General features: G+C 39.2%; 1 protein-coding gene and 1 non-coding gene across 6 annotated transcripts in view; one reads left to right on the top strand and one right to left on the bottom strand.

Moving 5' to 3' along the window:
- RYR2 (ryanodine receptor 2) overlaps positions 1–14,632 on the bottom strand; it is a 596,087-nt gene that overhangs the window by 433,046 nt on the left and 148,409 nt on the right. The window lies entirely within an intron of this gene.
- On the top strand, positions 1,027–1,085 carry LOC123627618. The gene has a single exon (XR_006731383.1). It is a non-coding gene; the product is annotated as a U7 small nuclear RNA (small nuclear RNA).

Genomic DNA, 14,632 nt, shown 5'->3' with positions numbered 1-14,632 from the left:
ACCTTCTCCTCAGAGGTAGCTAATAATCTTTAAGCATTTATTTTTTTTATGTCAGCATAATATGGGTGTGCAAAAGTTTAGGTTACATATATTGCCCTTGCCCCCCCTGAATCAGAGCTTCAAGCATGTCCATCCCCCAGACAGTGCCCATCACACCCATCCCGTCCCCCCAAACATCTGTTCCACACCCTATTAATGTTATTCCTAAATGTGCTCTTAGGTGATGATCAGTGAAACCAATTTGATGGTGAGTACATGTGGTGCTTATTTTTCCATTCTTGGGATACTTCACTTAGTAGAATGGGCTCCAGCTGTATCCAGGACAATACAAGAGGTGCTAGATCACCATTGTTTCTTATACCTGAGTAGTACTCCATGGTATACATGTACCACATTTTATTAATCCACTCATGTATTGAGGGGCACTTGGGTTGTTTCCACATCTTTGCAATTGTGAATTGTGCTGCTATAAACATTCTCGTGCAGATGTCTTTTTGATAGAATGTCTTTTGTTCTTTTGGGTAGACGCCCAGTAATGGGATTGCTGGATCAAATGGTAGGTCTACTTGTATCTGTTCAAGGTATCTCCATATTGCTTTCCTTATGTCCCACATACTAGACGGGATCTCACTGACGTATCAGGGGAAGGGCTATGTTAGTTCATTTATCAATTTATACCTGTCTCATAGCACAGCACGTGGCAGAGAATGGACGGTCGATGGATGAGAAATGAAGAGTTCCATGGGTTAAGTGTTATTACTATTAATACTATTATGATTACAATACAGGTGAGAAAAAAGAGGCACTGTGAGAGCCAGTCACTTGTCCATGGATACGCAGCTGGCCAGTGGCTGAATGGGACTTCAACTGAGTCCACCCAATTCCAGAATCTATGCTGCTGACCTCGAGGCTACACCGCCCCTTACAATGACATGAAATCACTGCGTGAAGAGACAAAGTATGATCTTGTGATCTCCTCTTAGCAAACGTGTTTTCATGTGGGCTACAGCTAACGGGAATAGTCCACAATGTTACAGCTCTTGTAGAATTTGTCTAACAGGTTTTCTAGTTATCACTGGAAATATTTTATAAAAAATAAATGAAAAATAATAAAGTGAATAGACTATAGACTTACTGTATGCCGACTGAATTGTAGCAATGACAACAAAACTACATGAAAATTGAATGTATAGAAAATACCGAGCAAATTTGTTTGAACAGAGGAGTGGCAGGCAATGGTGAGGTAGGAAAGAGAAGGTTGGCTGTGTCATGAACAGGTAATTAAAGTTGAGTCAATAATTAAAATTTAGACGAAGAAAGGGCAGTCTAAACTAATGCTACTCAATGAATTTTTAGCAGAGGAGAGAGAAAAGGAAAGTATAAGAGGGAGATCAACACAGAAGAGGAGAAAGTGGCCTTTTTCACCTTTCCTTTTAGAGATGGAAAAATACCAGATTTAAGCCTACTTTTCTTGGCTACTGTAGGAAGAATGAATGTATTAGCATCTGCCACATCCTTTGGAATTCATTAAAGAACTTGACAAAACGCAAGTTGCTGGCTTAGAATTCAGCAGAGTGTCTTCCTCTTCAGCTACTGATTTCACAAGTTCCCATGTTACCCTAAAACCCAGGAAATGGCATAATAAACAGGAGAAGTGGAAAACCAAGGGAGGTGGAGGAGTCAAGGGCACAGTCGGCCCCAGATGCAGGCAAGAAGATGGTGACTCTGTAGAGACCTTCAAAACGGTAATATACTGATGAAAAGTTGGTCTGTGTTTCATAATAACCATGCATCAGCAGTTCTAAAGACTGTCAGGGAATAAACTCCAACCCACACCTGGCTAACTGCTGTCTCCACCACTTGCCCTCCTCCCGCGTGGTAGACCACAGAATATCAGAGCTGCAAAATCACTACAGGAACCCTAAACATACACACACGTGCACACACAAACCCCACTGGAGTAAACAGCACAATGAGAATATCACACCAATCATTTGCAGATGCAGATAGAATCCTACAATCTATCTGGTAGCAACCACAGGAGAACTGAGGTAGGTCAGGATTGATGAATGTTTAAGATTACATGAAAAATCCATTTCAGTATCATAAGATGATATATCCCATCTATTCTCTAGTGAAATTTGATTTCAAAATGTATAAAAAAAAACCTAAAACTACCTTCCTAAATACCACCTAAGATTTACTGATGGCAAACTATACTTGATAGACACTAAGCAAAGAAGAAAGATTCCCAGAATCTGAGGCAAAGGAAATTTCTTTTTTCCTATGTTAGAAATCCTTAAAACTAAGCAAGCTTCTGAAATATTTTAACAGCTATGGTAAAAGAAAAATTGGGAGTAGAAAATGCAAAGGAGAATTGAAGAGCCTAAAATGGCTTGAATAATATATGTCATCTAAGTAGAAGCAAAACAATAGAAGCAGCTTATAAAAATTAAGCATTTAATTTGAACTTTATAATAAGAAAGATGGCATGCAAGTAAAAAATCGGGTCTAAAAAGACTGGACTTATTTCAGATATTCAAACTCAGTGTCTATTTCATGTAGGATGGAGAATAACGTTGACAGATACATTCACCAAACGGTAACATCAACAAAAATGCATCTGTTTCTCTTTTGCACTTAAAAAACAGCATGAATATAATCTATTCTCCTGTGTTCCCAGCTCTGAATGATCTGAATTTTCCCAGTTGGCACTGAAGGTTGCCTCACTTAACAAAACTCCTTTTAAAATGCACCATAATATATATGCTGAGTATAACAAAGTTATTCTGAACCTCTCACACCTCCAAATAGAATAGGCCCAAAGACATGGCCATTAAAGAAAATGAATATTCCTATTAGCACATAAAGGATTAAAATCAAACACAGAGACAAGCGGAGTAATTGGGCACTCCATAGTGTCTCCCTGTCACCTGGTTGATGTTTCAGCACAAAATATTAAGAGACCAAAGCCAGACCCAGACAGGCTGATGATCGTTTAGGATCTATTCCGGCAATTGCACCAGACAGAATCGCCTATTCTACAAACTGCTGGTAAGCTATTATGCATCTACGAAAAATTAAACATATTTATTCATACTACTCTAAAACATTTAGTATGTAAGCAGAGCAGATGAGACCCATATGTAAGTACAACTATATGTATACAGTATACATAATATATTGGCTTTGGTTACGTGCATATTTTAGAATGTTGAAAATCATCCTCCTCTCTAAAAAATGGCAGAGACCACAATGAGCAAGTGGTAGAAATTCTCAAAGACCCCCAAAAGACTGAGATGGTACAGACCACATGAAAATTCTGAAAAGAAAACCACCATATACTAATTCTCTCAACATTTTTAAGTAAGGATACTAAAAATGCTACATTTTAAGGCAGGAGGCTTCAAAGACTGGTTCATTGCATAGGTTGCAAATATTATGCAAGACAAGATGGAGCAGTAATTTTAGAAGCAATTTTCAAGATCTGAATCTGTATATCCAAAACCAATTATTTCAAGATAAGGCAATTTCAGACTTTTGAGGACACTGGCCTCTTCTGTATTATACAACACAAGGACAAATTCTCAAGACTATGTGAAAAAATATAACAGTAATTTGGACAGATATATAGTACCACCGTAGGAGAATAAACACCAATGAGTTTTCAGCAAAAACATGGAGCACGGTATAATATTATTCGTAGAAGCAATTTTAATCTTGTCTCTGGGATATGATTTGCCATGTCCCTCCCCACTTTCATGTTTATAGAAGGGTTTCATAACTCTGTATATATGGACATAACATTTATCTGTCAATTCATAGATTTTCTTTTGAAAAACACAGTGAAATGTAAGTTTGAAATTTCAGCCTCCAATTTATTTCTGTAATTGGCTAACCTATTATCTTCTTTCTTGCTAATTATAAATATAATTCTTTAATTAAATTATAGATTACCATCCAGTGTCCTATGCAGCACAACCCCTATATTTTTATAGATTTTCGGTAAATTACCTCGCTTTTCTTGCAATCAGTAAATATTTCAGCTGAGAGCTTTTCTCTGGCTTGGGAATGAATCAATGAACCAGTTAATTATACCTGAGCAATAAACTATTCCTGATAAGAGCCAGGTTGTACACCGACATAGTACAAAAGTGAGTACAAGCAAAATCGCAAATTTCAGCTCAACTGTTGTTTTCATTCAGTTTACAAAAGTACTATAAAGATCAACCAAACACAAGTTTTAGGACTGGATTTTGCAAAGTTGGGTGTTGAACTCTCACAAAAGAAAATTCTGCCAGTTTGTAAGGGGGCAAATGTAATGGATGGAAAATTAAAAATTTAACCAGATAAAGTGAGACATACACAGTCCGTGTATCATAGAAGTCTGATGTTTATGTAAGTGCAGCAAAACTGAATCAGAAGTAGGTACTGAAGCCCTTGTTCCAACACTAGCAGGCAATTCACCTACCACTTCACTCTGTGTTCTTCTCTATTAAATGGAAATAATATAATAAAGTCATATAACAATAATTTGTAAAAACTTATCCACTATATATTTCATAATTTATAATAAATAAAGATCAATTAAGTGGGAAGAGCATTGTTTTTGGACTAGATACACCAAGGGTTTGAACCCCAGCTCTCTACCTCTTCTTTTACTAGTTAATGTGATTGTAGCTTTTTTAACCTATGAAAGGAAATGAGAACCCACCTTGGAGGATTGTTTTAAGGGATTAAACTAATGAAAAGTATAATTTCTAAAAAGTGTCCAGGACAGGGTACCCAGAACGTAAAAGATTATGAATAATTGTTACTTCCTCATTTCTATTTTTGCAGGATTAAACTCATTCACTCAACACATAAGGCCACGAACAAGACAGAACAAGTTCTTATACCCATGGAGGTTATACTCACAGAGGAGATAAAAAACTTAGCAAATAAATAGTTATAAAATTTAATGTCAGGTAATGACAAGAGCCAAGAATAAAAGAAGGACAGGAATGAAGGATCAAGGGGGATATATTATAGGGTGGTCAGAAATGACCTCTCTGATGAGGGGACACTGAGCCTACATAAAGCTGAGAGTAGGCGTGTAGAATATTCGAGGCAGGAAAGAGAAGCCAACACGAAAGCCCTGCAGTGGGACAGGGCTTGGTGAGCTCCAGGAAGAGCAAGCAGGCTGCTGGGATGAGTGGACGAAACGAGGGCAGAGACTTAGCAGGGAAGATCCAGAGGGCCTGCTAGGCCATGGGAAGGGCTTTGGAGTTCAGGCCAACTACGTTGGAAGCCATGGGGGCTTGTGAGCAGTGACATGACATGACTCATTTCCACACTAAAAGAATCACTAGGGCTGACATGCCAAGAGCATGGGAGGGTGTTACCGTAGCCCAAGCAAAAGATGGTGGCGGCCTCTATTATGGTGTTACCTGTGGAACTGCCGGGAAAAGGTCAGGATCTGGATATAATTTGAAAGTAGAATTGATGAGATTTGCTGATAGAGAATGGAAATAGGAGAAAGAATGACTCCAAGGCTTTAGGCCTGAACACTTGGGTAAATGGCGGTACTATGTACTGAAATAGAGAGCACAGGGTGGGTGGGGGAGGAAGACAGGGAACCAAGTCTGGATGGTTAGGTTTGTGATGACTTTCATTCAAGTGAGATGTCAAGTAGACAACTGGATACGCAAATCTGAAATTTAAGAAAAATGTCATGGCTGAAGAAAAATATTTAAGAGTCACCAGTGTGGAAGAATGTATTCAAAGACTTGATATCTGAGCTCACTGAAGGGAATGAAAGTGTAACTAACAACAGGAAAACCTAAAAGTGAACTTGAACCCTGTGCACACCAGCATTGGGAGATTGGTAAGAGGGGAGGAACTCAACAAAGGAGAATTATGAAGAATGACCTGCAAGGTGGGAGGAAAATCAGGAGCCCAGTGAAATAAACAAGTTTCAAAGGAAAATAAATAAATAAATATAAGAAACCACGTGGAATGCTATCTACAAGTTAAGTGAGAAGGTGGCACAGAATTGCCATATGACTAGTGACATTGAGCATTTTTTTTAGTACAACCCCTATGGAAAACAATATGGACATTCCTCAAAGAACTAAAAGTAGACCTGCCATTTGATCCAGCAACTCACTACTGGGTATTTACCCAAAGGAAAAAAAAGTCATCTTATCAAAAAGACACCTGCACTTGAATGTTTACTGCAGCACAATTCACAATCACAAACATGTGTAACCAACCCAAGTGCCATCAATTCATGAGTGGATTAATAAAATGTGGTATATGTATACCATGGAGTACTATTCAGCCATAAAACATGAATTAATATCTTTTGCAACAATCTGGATGTAACTGGAGACCGTTATCCTCAAGGAAGTATTTAAAGAGTGGAAAAACAAACACTCCATGTACTCACCATTAAATAGGAACTAACCGACCAGCACTCATGTGCACAGATGGAAGTAAAACTCAGCCAAAATCAAGCAGGTTGGAAGGGGGAGAAGGGGATGGGTGAAATCATACCTAACGGGTACAATGTACACTGTCTGGGTGATGGGCACACTTATAACTTGGACTCAAGCAATACAAAAGCAATCCATTTATCCAAAATATTTGTACCCCTGTAATATTCTGAAATTTAAAAAAAAAAGAATTTCCATTATGTTTGGCAACATGGTGCTCATTGGTGACCCAGTCAAACGCCATCTCGGAGTGGTGGGGATGACATCTAGATGGAGAGGACTGAAGAGAGAACACGAGGGGAGAAAACAGCAGCAGACAGAGACAACTCTTAAATTATGTCATAAAGACAAGCAAAGGAATGGTACAGTAGCTGGAGGGGACATGGAGTCATGAAAGGAAATATTTGGGGCTTCTGTGATATTTCAAGGACTCTTCTGGGCACCATGGAAAGAGGAGAACAAAACAGACCAAACTCCTGCTCTCACGGAAATAAAATAAGGGAGAAACCATATATATGCACACAAACACACAACACACACATTTGCTGGGGAATTAATATAAAGAATATAAAAGGAGGAAGGACAGAGAAATGGTGGGATTTATTTATTTATTTATTTATTTATTTATTTATTTATTTATTTTAGAGACAGAGTCTCACTCTGTTGCCCCAGCTAGAGTACAGAGGTGTCATCATAGCTCACTGAAACGTCAGACTCCTGGGCTCAAGCGATCCTCCTATCTCAGCCTCTCAAAGTGCTAGGATGACAAGAATGAGCCACCACACCCCGCAGGGAGTTGACATTTTAAATAGGCTATACCAGGAAGACCTCTGATCAGAGGACAATTGTCAGAAGGAAATAAGGCAGCAAATCATAGACTATCTAGGAGAAGGTTCCAAAACAAAGCATTCTTAATACAGTTGAGAAATAATAAGGAGATACTGTCACATGTTTACATACTGATGGGAATAATCCTGAAAAGATCCAATAAAGAGAAAAGGTTGGTGATTCATGCAAGAGGTGGAAAAGGTGCATCTCCACCTGGGATCAGAGCACAGGTGGAGGTGGGGGCCTCAGGTAGCAGCAAAGGTAGAGGTCCTGGGAGTTTGGCTGAATTAGAGCTGGGAGGATGCAGAAGTTCTCTTCCAACTACCTCTGTTCTCTCAGTGAAATAATATCATGGAGCCCCGACTTCACCACAATGCAATAGAACAATGCAACAAAATTGCATTTGGACTCCATGAATATATACAAATAAAAATTTTTAAAAAAGAAAAAATACTATGGAAATACGGGGTATGACAATAGAAAACAGAAGAAGAAAGAAGACTGGCTGAGATTAAATGCACTACCAGCGTGGGAACCAGTTGGATGTGCTGAGTTAAGCATTCTGCAAGTGTTGCCAACAAGTGCCCTCTAAGCACTTAGAGACCACTTAGAGAGAACAAGTAGAAGATGGATTATAACAGCGTATGTATGTATGTATGTATGTATGCATGTATGTAATACGGTACCAGGACACAAAAAAGATCAAGATGCGAGGGGCACACATACAAGGGAGGAGCCACACTGGGAGTTTCCTCACGGTCTCACTGCTGCGTCTCTGTCCAGCCTTTCCATGCAACAGAGTTCTGCAGAGCTATTCCCAATCTGCTACCCAATTTACCTTCGCTCAGATTCATTCATCCCAGTACTATTTGAGGCACATTGGGAAAGGCTTTATATCTGCCTAAGAACTGTATTTCTATAGGGTCAAAGTATAAATAACTCTGAAAATCTTAGAGCTTTCGGCTGGATTTCCTAATCGGGACCATCACGCATCATATTTCTCGCTCGTGGCTCTCTCTTCCTTAGACTAACTCTTCAAGGACAAGGATCATGTTTTCTTATTCTGGCTGCACCTGTGTCTTTCATCATCCCTCGAATATAACAGATATTCAATAAATGTTTGATGAATGAATAAGTGAAGAGATGCAAATGGCATCAATAAAAAGCTAGCCAAAGCACAAAAACAAAGACCATGCAACGAACAGGGTTTCTCAGGATTTGATGATATTTTGAGGCAGACAAGAGAGTGGAAAGAACTCTGAACTAGGAGTCAAAACACACGAGTTAAAATGTTGTCTCTCACTTTCCAGCTGGTCGACCTTGGAATAATCCACTTCAGTGGGATTCAATTTTCTCATTCATTAAAAAATTAAAAGCTACCCTTCCCTCTCACCTATACCAAGTAATTACCATAAAGATAAAATTAAATAAAACCACATGAAAGCCCTTTTTCAACTGTGAAGTACCATACAATAGTTAGTTCTTACTAACATCCACGTAACTAAACGTAGAATAGCATCAGAGGTCAGGAATAAGGTCACATGCAGTTTCAGCAGAGTGGCAAAAAAATATTGGTGAGACCTGGCAACCCATAAAGACCTTGCACTGGGTTGATATGACCCATGAAAGGCAGAAAGTGGCATTAAACATGACAAAGCTTAAAGGAAAATCTATAAAAGCATTCACTGTACTACAAAAACCACATGATTAGACAAAAAAAATTACTAACCTTCCAACAGTTTCATCCAAATTTCATCTAGATGGAAACTAGTCCTTTAAACTTGACTGGTATCTGATATCCAATCAAAGATGCTCAAGTCAACATTTTTTTTTTAATTTTTAGACTAAAAATTGTCTAAGAGGACCTGCAACGTCTAGCCATCTTTTTTGTGTCTTCTAAAAATTCAAAGTGGATTTTTTTTTTAGAAATCTCTCAGTGCTAAGGTCATAGCTCCATTTTCCTAGTCTCTTTATCATGAAAATTGGGTTCCTTCCTTCATTGCCTTCCATGCCTCATAGAGCAAATATCCAGTTATATTACAACAGCCTTTTCTAACAAGGAAAAGGTATGAGGTCCCTATTACAAGCAAAAACTAAATTTCACATGAATAAAGAAAGAAGGAATTTCTGGCCTGGGAATCTCTGGGTGATTACTGATGAGGAAAAGTAAAAACCAAGAAAATATCCCCACAGTTCATTTTGGAGATATCTTAGCAAAAGACGATTTAGCCAAATAGCATATAGCCCAAGGCGTTATTTCTCCATTGCAATCAGTGGACTTTTCCAAATTACATATCATCCTTTGTATTACTTCTACTCAGATGCTGCAAAAAAACTGTTAAGCATCATGATTTGTGGCTGAAGTATCAAGATTGATGGAAATCTCTTGGATCTTTGCTCAGCCTCTCTCTATTGTCCATTACAGCAGTGGTCCCCAACCCTTTTGGAACCCAGGATCAGTTCCATGGAAGACAATTTTTCCACGGGCCAGGGTTGGGGGCGGACGGTTTCGGGATGATTCGAGCACATTACGTTTATTGTGCAGTCAAACCTCTCTGCTAATGACAGTCTGTATTTGCAGCTGCTCCCCAGCACTAGCATCACCGCCGCAGCTCCACCTCAGATCATCAGGCATTGGATTCTCATAAGAAGCTCACAATCTAGATCCCTCACATGCGCAGTTTACGGTAGGGGGTCCTGCTCCTATGAGCATCTAATGCCGCCGCTGATCTGACAGCAGGTGGAGCTTATGCAGTGATGTGACCGATGCGGAGCGGCTGTAAATACAGATGAAGCTTCCCTCCTTACTGGCAGCTCACCTCCTACCGTGTGGCCTGCTTCCTAACAGGCTACAGACTGGCACTGGTCTGCAGCCCCGGGTTGGGGACCTCAGAATTACAGTGTAACTTTTCAAGTTTAAGACCCACCTAAGACACCCTAGACTCTATTTTCTTTCAGCAGAACCAGCAGCAGGTTTCCCTCTCAAAACGATGACGTTTCTCTCTCCTTCATTGCCACAAGGCTCTGGTCTATTCCACCTTTCTCCCATCACCTAAATACCCCCAGAGGGGTCTTTGTTCTACAAAATGTTGCTCTTTTTGTGTGTTCTTCCGTTGTTGCCGCACACTCCTGACAAAGCCACAAAAGCCAGCAAAGGGGAAGCTTTCTAACCTGTCATTTGAGCGCCTTTTCCTAATCAACTCTGGAAAGAGGAAGTTTTTTTGGCAGCTAAACATAATGAGGCTTCCAACCCACCAGCTCCTGGCAGGTTTGTGACATTTGAGTGGGCTCGTTTTTCAATATTTCCTTCACCCTGTAGCTACTGTAACTACCTCTCTTATTAAAGACTACCCCTGACAGGAATCCTTCCATGATAAATGGATGGGAGAGGGAGAGTGGGTACTCGAACTACAGAAGCCTGTATAATTTAAAACTTGATAGCAAAAGAAAATGACAAGAAAAATGTAGCTGTAGCTAAAAAGCAGATTTTCAAGAAACAATTTTTTTTTTATGAGCTCAAATGCTTACTCTTCTAGGGCTATTTAACAGTTTTGAGAGCTTTTTCGTTTCCCTTCTTCTCAAACAATCTCATAGAAAAACCAGGAAAGAAAATTGTAGAACTATTCGTGACAAAGCATGAATCACTGAAAGACCTTTCCTTTCAAATTAAGATGAAAAGTAGATGAGAACAAGATTTATACTACTTACTGCTAGTATTAGATACGATAAAATTCAAAAATGTATCTTTCAGTTAATACAATAATCACTTGCAAAATAATGTACAGGACCACAAGAAATAGGGCTATAACCAAGACAAAAATATTTTTTCATCTTCCACTAACATTATCAATCAAAGCTTTAAATTTTCCATTGCGTGGCTGAATTTATTATTATAAATTAAGCTAGTGATCATTAGATTATGGAATCAAACTGACCTAAAACAAATAGTTTTAAAAGTAAAATTCATGATGTGGAATCTTATTTCTGAGCAAAAACCAAATCAAATATAATAAAGCAAAAGCCACCAACAAGCCAAAAACTCACGAAAGGAGAGGAAGATTCAATTACGTTTTAAATGAGTAAGAAGTCACCAATGTTATTTGAGGACACAAATGCTTCATAAACAATGGTGGTGTCCAAAACAGCAAAGAATACACTTCCTTAAAAAAAAGAATCACACAAAGATGGGCACAGTGGCGCACGCCTGTAGTCCCAGCTACTCAGAAGGCTAAGGCAAGAGGATCCCTTGAGGTCAGAAGTTCGAGGCCTGTCTGAGCAACCTACCAAGACACCATCTCAAAAAAATAAAAAAAGAATACCAACAAACCCCAGGTAATTTAATAATGCTGTTGGCAGAAGCAGGGGACAATGTGAACGATAAAACAATAGAGAAAATAAAGAAAATAAAGATGAAAACACTCTAAGCATTAAGTGACTTCAGATTAAATCTGCTTCTAGAATTAAAATGTTCAACAATTGTTGACAGAACAGAGATTTCCTAATTCCAAAACATTATAAAAATCTTATCTAATCAACATCACCCTTTCACATTATCTTTGTTGAGTTTTTCCTGCCCTTTGACACACTCTTTAAAACTCCTCAGTTTACATCAAACTTGAGTCTAAATTTGTGCAAGGCTTCCTTTCGACAGCTCTAGCCTCCTTCTGTTGATGTTTTCATGGAAATGAACTTTTCCCTACGTGATCTAACCCTACATCCTTACTGTGTTCCTAGGTCCTGAAAATTGTGGAAATAAAGCTGAATTTCATTTGTACATTAACGGGTGCATGTTTCCCTTTCGTAGCCTACGTAGAAGCCATCTCAGGCTGTTGCTCGGTGGGGTGAGCTATGCCCGGCCCAAGCTCCAAAGAGAGCCATCCAGACAGAATCACAGAAGCTTCCAGAGATGGCTGATCATAACACAAGTTATCTTTCACAAGTGCTGAAAAAAACATAAAAACAATGAGTGATGAAACATCATTTTTAAAATAAAACAATGAATCCCTTGGTCTTTATGAAACAATCATACTCTGAGAGCTTTGCTATAAAGGTCTTTGACAAACGAGCCCTCCACTAGGACTAGAGGATCAGACTGAGAGCAAAGAAGCACCACGTGGGAAGAGATGATTTCTTTCCAAGTTTCTAAAGACCATCCTGTGCATGAACACACATGGATGGTGACCCTTCAGCAGAAGGAAAAGGCCACTTGTTGTTTGGTCACCGCCCCTTCTGGTGAGACACCTTGATATTCCACTTCAGACCCTCCCCAGACTGTCAGTCCAAGTGATTTGGACAGAGCTGATTACTCTTCCTAAGGAGGACTCGACTCAATCCCAACAACGAAACTGGGAGGAAGGAGAAGCTCTCTCTGCCTGTCTCATGGCTCGTAGAACCTGGGCCTGGAGCTGCAGGTGACCATCGTGCCATGTCATGGGGAAACCTGCCCACGTGTGAAGCCAACACCAAAGGAAACAGAGCCAAGAAACAGAAGGGACCAGTTGTAACAGCATACTTTGAAACCCTGGACAAAGTCATGTTTGACTTGAGACCTAGCCTGGCCTTTTCACTTATATGAGTCAATAATACACCCCTCTTCTTTACTTTGGCTTAAACCAGTTTCAGCAGGATTTCTGCATATACATCCAAAAGAATTCTAATGAATACACCAAAAGGCTCTTATCATCAGTAACTCAAGTAAATCAATATAGCACCTCAAACATTTATCATTCCTTTGTGTTCTGAACATTCCATGGTTTTAGTTATTTTGAAACACACAACAAATTATTATTTACTAGAGTCACCCTATTGTGCTACCAAACACTAGATCTTATTACTTCTCTCTGACTGTGTTTTAGTACCCACCTCCCATCCCCTTTTCTAATCCTCCTTCCTCACTACCCTTCTCCATCTCTGGTAACAATCATTCTACTCTCTGAATTCATTTTTTTTCTTTTAGCTCCCACATATTAGTGACAACATGCAGTATTTGTCTTTCTGTGCTTGGCTTATTTCACTTAACATCATGTCCCCTCCAGTTCCATCCATGTTGTTGCAAATGACAGGATTTCATTATTTCTATGGCTGAGTAATATTTCGTTGTGTGTATGTGTCACATTTTCTTTATCCATTCATCTACTGATGGGCTGACTCCCTATCTCTGCTACCGTGAACAGTGCTACAGTAAACGTGGGAGTAGAGATATCTCTTTGATATAGGGATTTCCTTTCTTTTGTATATATACCGGGCAGTGGGAATGCTAGGTCATGTGGTAGTTCTACTTTTAGCGTTTTGAGGAACCTCCATATTGTTCTCCATAGTGGCTGTCCTAGTTTACATTCCCACCAATAGTATGCAAAGGTTCCCCTTTCTCTACCTCCACGCCCAGCATTCCTTATTGCCTGTCTTTTGGATAAAAGCCATTTTAAATCAGGGTGAGATGGTATCTCTTTATAGTTTTAATTTGCATTTCTCTAATAGTGATACTGAGCATTTTTTCATATACCTGTTGGACACTTGTATGTCTTCTCATTTGTGAGTTTTTTTCCCCCCAATTGAGTTGTTTGGGCTCCTCATATATCCTGGTTATCAATCCATTGTCAGCTAGGTAATTTACACGTATTTTCTCCCATTCTGTGAGTTGTCTCTTCACTTTGTTTCCTTTGCTGAGCAGAAGCTTTTTAGCTTGATGAGATCCCATGGGACCATTTGTGCTTTGAACACCTGTGCTTCTCACCAACAGTTAACGTATGTAAAGCATTTAGTCTGACCAAGAGTAATTCAAACTCTAAACTGCTGCCCATCCACTTACAAAATCAGCTCTAGAGATATATCATATTTCATTCACTCCAAGATACATTTCAACATGTTCAACCTAAGGATGCTCCACACACATGCATCATGTCATAGATACGCTGACATGCAATTATCATGAGCCCAGAGCCTGGCACAGTACGACTGACTGTTCTAGACAAGAGAAAATCAGGTTCAAACTATGTCCTACAACAGACCAACAATCCATGTGACTTCCCTCCTCGATACTGGTTGTGATTAGCAGTGTGGGTTTCTAAGTACAGAGATTTGCCTTCTTCCTAAAACGCCATCATCCCTGAATCTAACAATTAAGGCTTGGCATAGGCAGGGTACTATGATACTCAATTTCATCCCATTTCCATTTGATCTAAAATGATAATATATCTGCGAATGTTCTTTGAAAAACATAAAATGCCGTATCATCTTAAGACGGTGATAATGGTAGAAGTAGCATTACTTTTTTCATTTGTCCACTTACATGTAAGAAGCAGTATGGTTTTCAATCCTAGCAGCCAACC

This window comes from Lemur catta, chromosome 25 (assembly GCF_020740605.2).
Source record: "Lemur catta isolate mLemCat1 chromosome 25, mLemCat1.pri, whole genome shotgun sequence".
In the NCBI taxonomy this organism is placed as follows: domain Eukaryota; kingdom Metazoa; phylum Chordata; class Mammalia; order Primates; family Lemuridae; genus Lemur; species Lemur catta.
Note: the sequence above shows the minus strand (reverse complement) of the source record. Positions and strands in the feature narration are given on the sequence as shown.